Here is an 8363-nt window from a genome sequence, read left to right as displayed (position 1 = left end):
AAATGACGTTTATAGCCATAATCCGCAGCATTTCATAACTCGCAAAAGATAAGACTTTGGTACGAGGGTGAAAGCATGTTAACCTGTCGCGCTTTTTGTGCTAGTTAGCAGTTTCAAGTTAGCACATCTTCGAAAAGTTGGGCGTCCGGTAAATTTTTTACAAATAATATCAAAATTTGTCGGAGGTTGTACATTTGGATTCCTTGTTTCAAGTGCTTTCTATTGATATATCATATGTCATAGATCTTGGAGATGTAGCTCAAGTTATTGTACTAGTTAGCATATGTCAAAATTGTGCTAGTTAGCATTGTCCGGGACATGAAAAAGCATGACAGGTTAACATGCTTTCACCCACGAAACTTGAGTTATGTTGTGTTGTTGACCCAGCACGGTCAACAACTATCTAATAGAACATCAGAAAATTTGCGGTTATTAAATTCCAACGACAGTGTTGGTACTGAAAAATCCACATCCTCCGGGCTAATCTGGCAACTCTGAACTGTCTTCTGCACCTCCTTCATACTCGGAACACTCTTTGTCCTTCTCATCACTGTATATAGTCTATCTCTAAAAATTGGAACTAATGACAATAACTGATCCAAGGTAAAATGTATAGAGGAATTAGTTAACTCTTCAAACAAGGCATGTGTCCTTTCTCTTTCCTTCTCCTCCTTTTTTACTCCTTTCTCCTTTGATTTAAGCTTGCTCTGTTATTGATCCTTTTTTTATCAAATCTTCAGCTACTTCATCCCGAATCTCCTTCTGCTCCTCCCAGTCCAGTGGAGGGTTCAACCTTGCTTTGGACCTTGTTGTCACTAATACATCTACTTCCTCTTGCAAACATTTGGAACAATCACATTTTGGCTGACAATCCATAGCGACTTCATTCACCCCTTGATCCTAAAATGATTCTACTACTATCAAACTACTTCCAGGCTCTTTGTTTGCTTCAGCTGACTGTGCTGGTGGTGCTAGCAACTGCGGCCCTTACCCTCTTGGCTGTTGCTGATTCCCCCCTTGATAATTCCAAACCGGCTGATTCCATCCATGTGGTTGTGGCTACCAATTCTGCCACCGCTGCTGCTGATCCCAATTTCCCCCCCATGGGGGTCTTCAATTCTGCCATCCTCCAAATCTCGGTCCTCCTCCCGAATTGAAATTTCCTCTAAATGGTGGTCTCCCTTGATTAAATTGTGGTCTCCACCCTGAATACGGTTGTTGCCTTTGCCACCCTTGATTATTAAACATCCTCTGCCTTCCTCCTCTCTCTGGAAACACCCCATGAGTTTGAGGTCCTTGTTGTTGTATCTTTTGCTGAATCCTTTTTGGTACAACACTCCTGAAATTCGGATTAAACCAACATTCTTTTGTTCAATGCCCATCCTTAACAAAAATTTCACAATGAGGGGTTTATATTCCACAACTTTCTGCACTCCCAACTTCTTCAATTTTTTTGTTGCTACCAATTTTTCCACTCTATCCTCTTTCTCTTTAGACTTTTTCTTCGACTTCTTCTTGCTTTTCTTCTTCTTATCCTCATCTACTTCTGAATCCAAATCCTCACTAGAATACTCTTCACTATCGGAATCCGTTTTCGTATATGAATCAACATCAGTTTCAGAATCCAAATCGCTGTCCGAATCCGAATTATCTGACCTCTTCTTTTTCTTTGACCTACTTTTCTTTAGATGACCTCTTGGTTGCTTTCCCATGAGAGACCTTTTCTCTGCTCTTTGAGCTGTTTCCACTAATGCTTGTAATCCACCTACAACATCAACTCCAGCAACAGCATTCTTCAATTCCTTCCTTAATCCATTCAAAAAATATGCAGCAAGCATTTCATTAGTTGGCCTTTCTTGAGCAGCCAACCTTCTTACATATTGGTTAAACTTTTATGCATAATCCTCAACAAACATTTTACTTTGTTTCACTTCCCTAAGCTTGGTCAACACATCATGTGGAGTCTTTCCCTTTCTGAACCTGTTCAAAAATGCTGCTTTCAAACCATCATAATCAGCAAAATGAACTGCTGGAAAATTATTGAACCACAGCATAGCCTTCCCATCCAATGTAGCCTCAAACTAGCGCATCTTAGCCTGGGCATCATATACTCCAGCAAATCCTCTAGCCTGCCATCTTGTCTCGTATTGAGATATATGACAATCTAGGTCTTCTTTTGACTTTCCCAAAAAGGTCTAGAATTTGACACGCATATCCTGCCTAGCCGCCGCCATATTTGTAGGTCCACCTGGTTGTACAAGATTTCCTTCACTGGTACTTCCCAACGGATCAAAAATCAATCTCCTTCTTGCCACTAATGCATACTGAACAATTGCAACCACCAATAGCCGCGAAAATATATCCTGTTCTTCATTCACTACTTCTTCTTTCCATCTATCACTTAGATAATCCTCTTCGCCATCCAAATCCTCCATAGTATCATCTGAATCTTCCCCTATAGAAACTCGGTGCATCCCAGTATAATCCAAAATTCCCTGTTGTTCTGAACGCTGACCATCTCGCCCATACAATTGCCGAAACCTCCTAGCAACTGACCTTGTCCAATACGAGAATGTATCCTCTCCCGCTTCCTCCAGAGTGCAGCCAACTACCCATGCCAACTCACACTATTGTGAACATCCTCCCTCCATTGGCACAACACTCGCTCCTAGAAGAGAAACTTGAATCCATCCATGCTACATCACACTTACAACGTGATCGCCAAGTGTTTAAGGCAAAGACATTCAGAATAGACAAAACACAGATTTCAGAATGAAATTGGAACTGGAACAGCACACAGAAACTGACAACAGACTAAATCCGCCATAACTTCCACTTTCACATTCCCAAACAGACACTGATCAACAGTTACATACTTCAATAAGACTAATGGGCAACGCCCTTTCCCAAGAACACCCCTTGGAATCCCAAAAGTACAAAAGTTAACATTTCAACTTCCACTAAGGTAAAACATCCCAAAATTCCTAGGCTTAACACTCCCATAAGTCCACAAACTTGGACTCGTAGGTGGCATACTCTAGCAGACCTCCCTGCTTCAATACCGTCAGTAGCTACCATAGCTTCTCTGAGGTTGTGCCTCCACCAAACCTCTTTACAAAGGCAGCCCGTAACACATCCCATGCATTCTTGGTAGCCTGGGGCAATGTATTGTACCAGGACTTGGCCTCTACTTTCATCAGTAGAGGAAAAATTTGAAGTCGTGAGGCGTCGTCATCCTTGTTGGAAACCACACAAGCGATGTCAAAATCATCCAGAAAGTCGGTGGTGAGATGTTCTCCCTTCTTTCCACTGAACGTGGGGAAAGAAACACTTTCCATGGTAGTGGCTCAAGAAATTACAAAAAAAAAATTAATCTTAATGACAATAGCGGCTCATAGAGGCTTTTTACAGGGTTGGATGGATAGATTAAAACAGGATAAAGAATGGATCACAAAGCTAGAACAGAATAAAGATGCTTACATAAAAGAGTGGTAGTAGTCCAGAAGGAGCAAGATGATGGGACGTGGAGATTTGAGGATTTCATCAAGCATCTTGGCTCCGAACAAGAAAACAATCTTTTGCTGGTAGAATATCTTCCTATCAATATACATGTTTACATGCATGTGTTGCAAGAAACGGAAAGGAAATACTTTTGGCCTATTGTTATTATCCATGTCGGGTGTAGGGCAACGGGTGTAGGGCAAGGATCTTGACCACTAGGGTTGCGTACCTTAGGTGTTGACGAGGTGACACCTTCACCACATGCTCCTACCCCTTGTAGTAGTCCGCACAATCCTCCACATTAGGTTAAAAACAAACTGGGCGAGAAGAGTCTAGCTCAATCGGCTTTCCAGAATGGGCGCTTGGGTGATCGAGCTTCATTTAAACTTTCTAGGCCTAGAGAGAGTGTAGGTCCACTTGTATCCACCAAATGCTTTAGGCTTCTGGACTTAGACTTTGTGGTTGATGTAGTTGACGACTCCTCTCGAAGCATTAGAGAGAAAACACTTGGTGCTACAAAAAAACTGACTGTCGTGAGAGTGCCGCAGTTTTCAAAATCAAAACTCACCGTTCTTTCATCACTTCCTCTGTCGGCACTCATTGACAGAATGCTTTGGTTGACAGCAGTGATGGCACTGCATAGGCCTCCCACCTGAAGGAGTCATAGATGAACAAGCAATAGCGCATGTTATACCCTATGGAGAGCCTAGTCCATCTACTGTAATGGTAGAGGGAGATTGGTATAGTCCACATCCACCACTAATGGAGGAAACCATGACTTATGCTCCACTAGAGCTTGCACCAATGTACTATGTAGCTAATCAAGGTGTCATACCTTCCATGGAAAGACCCATGATGAAGCCCAGAACAGGAAACTATCATAACTGTGGTGTTGATGACCATTAGAAGAACGCATGTCCAGAGCCTGACAAAAACCTCAAACCAATTGAAGCCTATTGCATACAATGTTGCAAAAAGGGAGGACACTTTCCGGAAGATTTTCCTAAGAATTCTTTGAACAAAGAAAAAACTATAGTCAACGTAGTCCAAATGATGCCTAGTAGCTCATCGGAGAGCGAACCGATTGTTCCAATCAAGGTAATCACTAGAGCTGGCAAAGAAAAAGAAACACAATTCCTCTGATGATTCAAAGAAAACAAAAGTTTCTTCTCAAAGAATCAAAAGGAGCAGAAGCAAAAGATATGAGATGACAAAACAAAAACAATGGGTTGAAAACGAAGAGAAAGCAAAAATTCTAGCCCAGGACAAGTTGAAGGAAACTGGCAGTGAATTCAAGGAAACAACCCTGAAATCTGGAGGATCCATTTTAGAAAGCCAATTGAGTGATCGAACTTTATTTGAACTTTCTAGGCCTAGAGAGAGTGTAGGTCCACTTGTGTCCACCAAATTCTTTAGGCTTCCGGACTTAGACTTTGTGGTTGATGTAGTTGACGACTCCTCTCGAAGCATTAGAGAGAAAACACTTGGTGCTACAAAAAATCTGACTGTCGTGAGAGTGCCACAGTTTTCAAAAGCAAAACTCACCGTTCTTTCGTCACTTCCTCTGTCGGCACTCATTGACAGAATGCTTTGGTTGACAGCAGTGATGGCACTTCATAGGCCTCCCATCTGATGCTCTCAATTTGTGGTTAGAACAAGCAACACGAGATGGGGAGCTTTCCTCTTGAATACTGACGACACTACACCTTGGCAGTAGTACTTCAATGAAGGCGGATAGTGCCTCCTTAGTCTCCTCCTCTTCCGTCCTCCAGTTAGAAAATTCCTTCAGCCATTTGTCCATGATTGATGAGGTGCGTTGCTTTTAGCATTGTAAACTGAAGGTTTCTTAGAAGCCCTCCTCAGTGGGCACACCAAATGACGGGAGAAAAGCGAGACACGAACCCCGACGGCCTCTAAAATGCCGAGAGCGGATGGCAAGCCTCGAGCCGGTCACGATAAAGCGAATAGGGGGCACAACCTAGCTTTGAGCGGCTAGGATGCAGACCACGGTGATGTGAACACCACAAACTTACACACACAGAGAGAGAGAGAGAGAGAGAGAGAGAGAGAGAGTGTGTGTTGGACGGATATGCCGCGACGGACGTCAGCACAGCGAGAACTCACCTAACAAGATTTGTCAGCTAAGGACAAAGCTCAACCCGTAGGTGCGTGGAAGCAAGCATAGGGTGTCAACCTACACTCGACCGACTCCTAACTAATTCCTACAGAGGCCTCTACCCAATGTCTAAGTCACGGCCTTCAGGAGTGCATAAGAGGAAACTTCCTACAACACTTTCTAGAGACGAACACCCATCAAACAATCTGAAACACCACAGAACTTGAAGGAGACCCTACTAACACCAATAGGTCACTCTCCCTAAGGTTTATGAACCAAAACCCCAACCCAAAACACCCGATGAAAAATCACGTAGGATGTCTGGTCAAAATTTGCAAGTCTTCATTTCCGAAATCTAAAGTGCCTAATTTGTATCTCTACTCAATGCGAATGCGTAGATATGCTGCAATGCAAAATCGGACAATGTATGCTCACCAAATCACCAGATGAAGCTTGTAGATGGAGCTCGCAAAACCGGACCGTACGCGCGCAATGTAGGTATTGGCGCATAGCTCTCGTTGGGGGCAACACGCTGCACTTCTTCTCACTTGATTCCAACCACCGGTGCGCACGTAGCGTCAAGATGAAGCTCTCACTCTCTCTCGTACACAGTACGCACACTCACAGACTTAAAAAAAAAATTAAATGACAAAAGGTTTTTTCATTAAGGTCAAAAAGTGGTATAAATACCTTACAGTTCTCAAACCCTAAAGTTCCAAATTAACCATCTACTCAATCTAATGTCAAAACTGGGATACAATCTGGAAACTTTTGTAAGCCCAAATATTTACAAGGTGAAATGTCGGGTTTTCTCAATGAATGAATAATTACAAAAAATAATAATCTGCCGAGCCGTTATTTTCCGTAGGGTGTGTCTAGCTTCTAACACTCCCCCCCTCCTTGCTCATGTCATCCCCGACATGGCTGTCGAGTTGTTCTGCATCTTATGATTTCTCGCATCTTGAGCAGCGACTCGTATCTTGCATGTTGAGCCAGTAGTGTAGGGCCGAATATGTGAGTGCTGATGGTGAAGAAGCCGGTGTAGAAAGCTTCTTCAAAGGCCTGGAGGTGATAGGATGGCAAAAACATGATCCTTTGATACAATGCATGTATCACCTCCTTGGAAGGCTGACCAGATAGATCATACGCACATCTATAAGTATCTTGAAAGAAGAAGATACTGTCTGTCGACTGGCCCGGTTTGAACCTCTCGAAGACTGCCAAAAGGGTTTTGCAAATCTTCCTCATCATAATGCAAGATAGGTCAGGCGAGCGAGTGAACAATTTGATGGCGCCCGTTAGGGTTTTCACCATGTATTGAACACTTATTCTCTTGCCTGCCTTCAAGCTTGGCAGCTTTGGATATTTTAGCCAAGTAGGTTGGCTTCTTTGTAGTAGCTCCTGGGCCTTCCACGTCTGCATCCTTGGTAGAGGGCAAAAACTTAGGTTATCTCTGATGAAATTGGGTGCCTCTACCAAGTGGATTAGGTACTGTGGATACTTTGTTAGCCATGCCTTTCTTCACCTGGGCTGGAAGTCGACTATCAACTTTACCCCTTCAGGCTTGGAGATATCTGTTGTGTACAGTGGCACTGTTGGCTCTTCTCTGATTCTTTTGTTGATCGTGGCGGCTTCGTACTTTAGCAAAGGATATGGGAGAGAGGGCTGTAGCCATTCAAGCCGAAGGTTGCTAGCGTCTATCTTCTGAATGGTCATGGATTTAAACTTCCCTCTGCTCCCATTCCAAGGCTTCTTTGGCCGTTTCTCTGATTTCCGCTTCTATGGCCTTGCGCAGCTTCTCTTCTTCTTTTTGTGTCAGATCTTGTGGCTCTTGAGAGGGTCTTACAAGGATTTCCTCTTGCATGGGTGTGTCCACAGGATCTGCCACATTCTCTAGGTCTATGCCTTCCATGGCTGTTGGACCTGTGATTACCTACTCGTCTGCCTGCTGGCCTCTCAGCTCTTCTATCTGCTTTTGGAATGTCTGTTTCTCTACTTCAGCTTGTTCTCCCATGTTCACGAGGAGGTCGTTCAAATCAGCGTTTATCTTCTCCGCCTCCTCGAGCTTTCTCTTGATTTTTTCTAGCTCATCTTGCATTGCCTTGTGCTCTTCTTCCATGCGTGTTTGCAAGACCACTGACCCTTCTGCCATCATCAGCCTTTGCTTCTTCTGTAAGTTCAACTCTTTCTGGAGCTCTTTCATTTGTTCTTCATAAATCTGGCTCTCTAAAGTGGTGTGAGTCGAGCTAGTAGCTCTGACTCTGGCAGGAGATGCCCGTAGCCGCTCGATGTTTGATCTTTAACTTTAAGCTGGTCCTTGAGCTCAAGGACCTCATCCTGGCTAGCCTCCTGCCCTATTTCTTCCTTCTCTTTGGCATTCCGCATGGCCTCCACTTCCTTGGACTCCTCAACAAGTTGTAGGGTTAGGTTATCCCTTTCCCTCTCTGCATTTGTCAATGACTTACTGAGTTTTCTATATTCCTCTTCGGCTCCTTGCAGTCTTTGAGCTGCTACCTAATTTTCTCTTTCCATCTCCTGGCATCTTTGCCTGTAAAGTGTCGACTTCGGACTTTATCTGCACTTCATTGGATTTGAGATTAGCCATTTCACTTTCTGTGGCCATCGACTGTGCCCTTAGCCCGATTAGCTTGGCCATCACCACATCCCAATCATTGGTGGGTGGGTGCAGGTCCACTGTATCAGTGGCCATCTCCTTTAGCTCCAATAATCGTAGGCTCTACATTTG

The 8363-nt window shown here is 43.7% G+C and overlaps 1 pseudogene; it reads right to left on the bottom strand.

The window, feature by feature from the left end:
- Window positions 1-392: 392 nt before the first annotated feature.
- Window positions 393-1283, bottom strand: LOC147429677 (uncharacterized; annotated as a pseudogene).
- Between the last annotated feature and the right edge of the window lie 7080 nt (window positions 1284-8363).

The sequence above is a fragment of the Adiantum capillus-veneris genome, chromosome 22 (assembly GCF_014529385.1).
Source record: "Adiantum capillus-veneris isolate H3 chromosome 22, ASM1452938v2, whole genome shotgun sequence".
Lineage (NCBI taxonomy): Eukaryota > Viridiplantae > Streptophyta > Polypodiopsida > Polypodiales > Pteridaceae > Adiantum > Adiantum capillus-veneris.
Note: the sequence above shows the minus strand (reverse complement) of the source record. Positions and strands in the feature narration are given on the sequence as shown.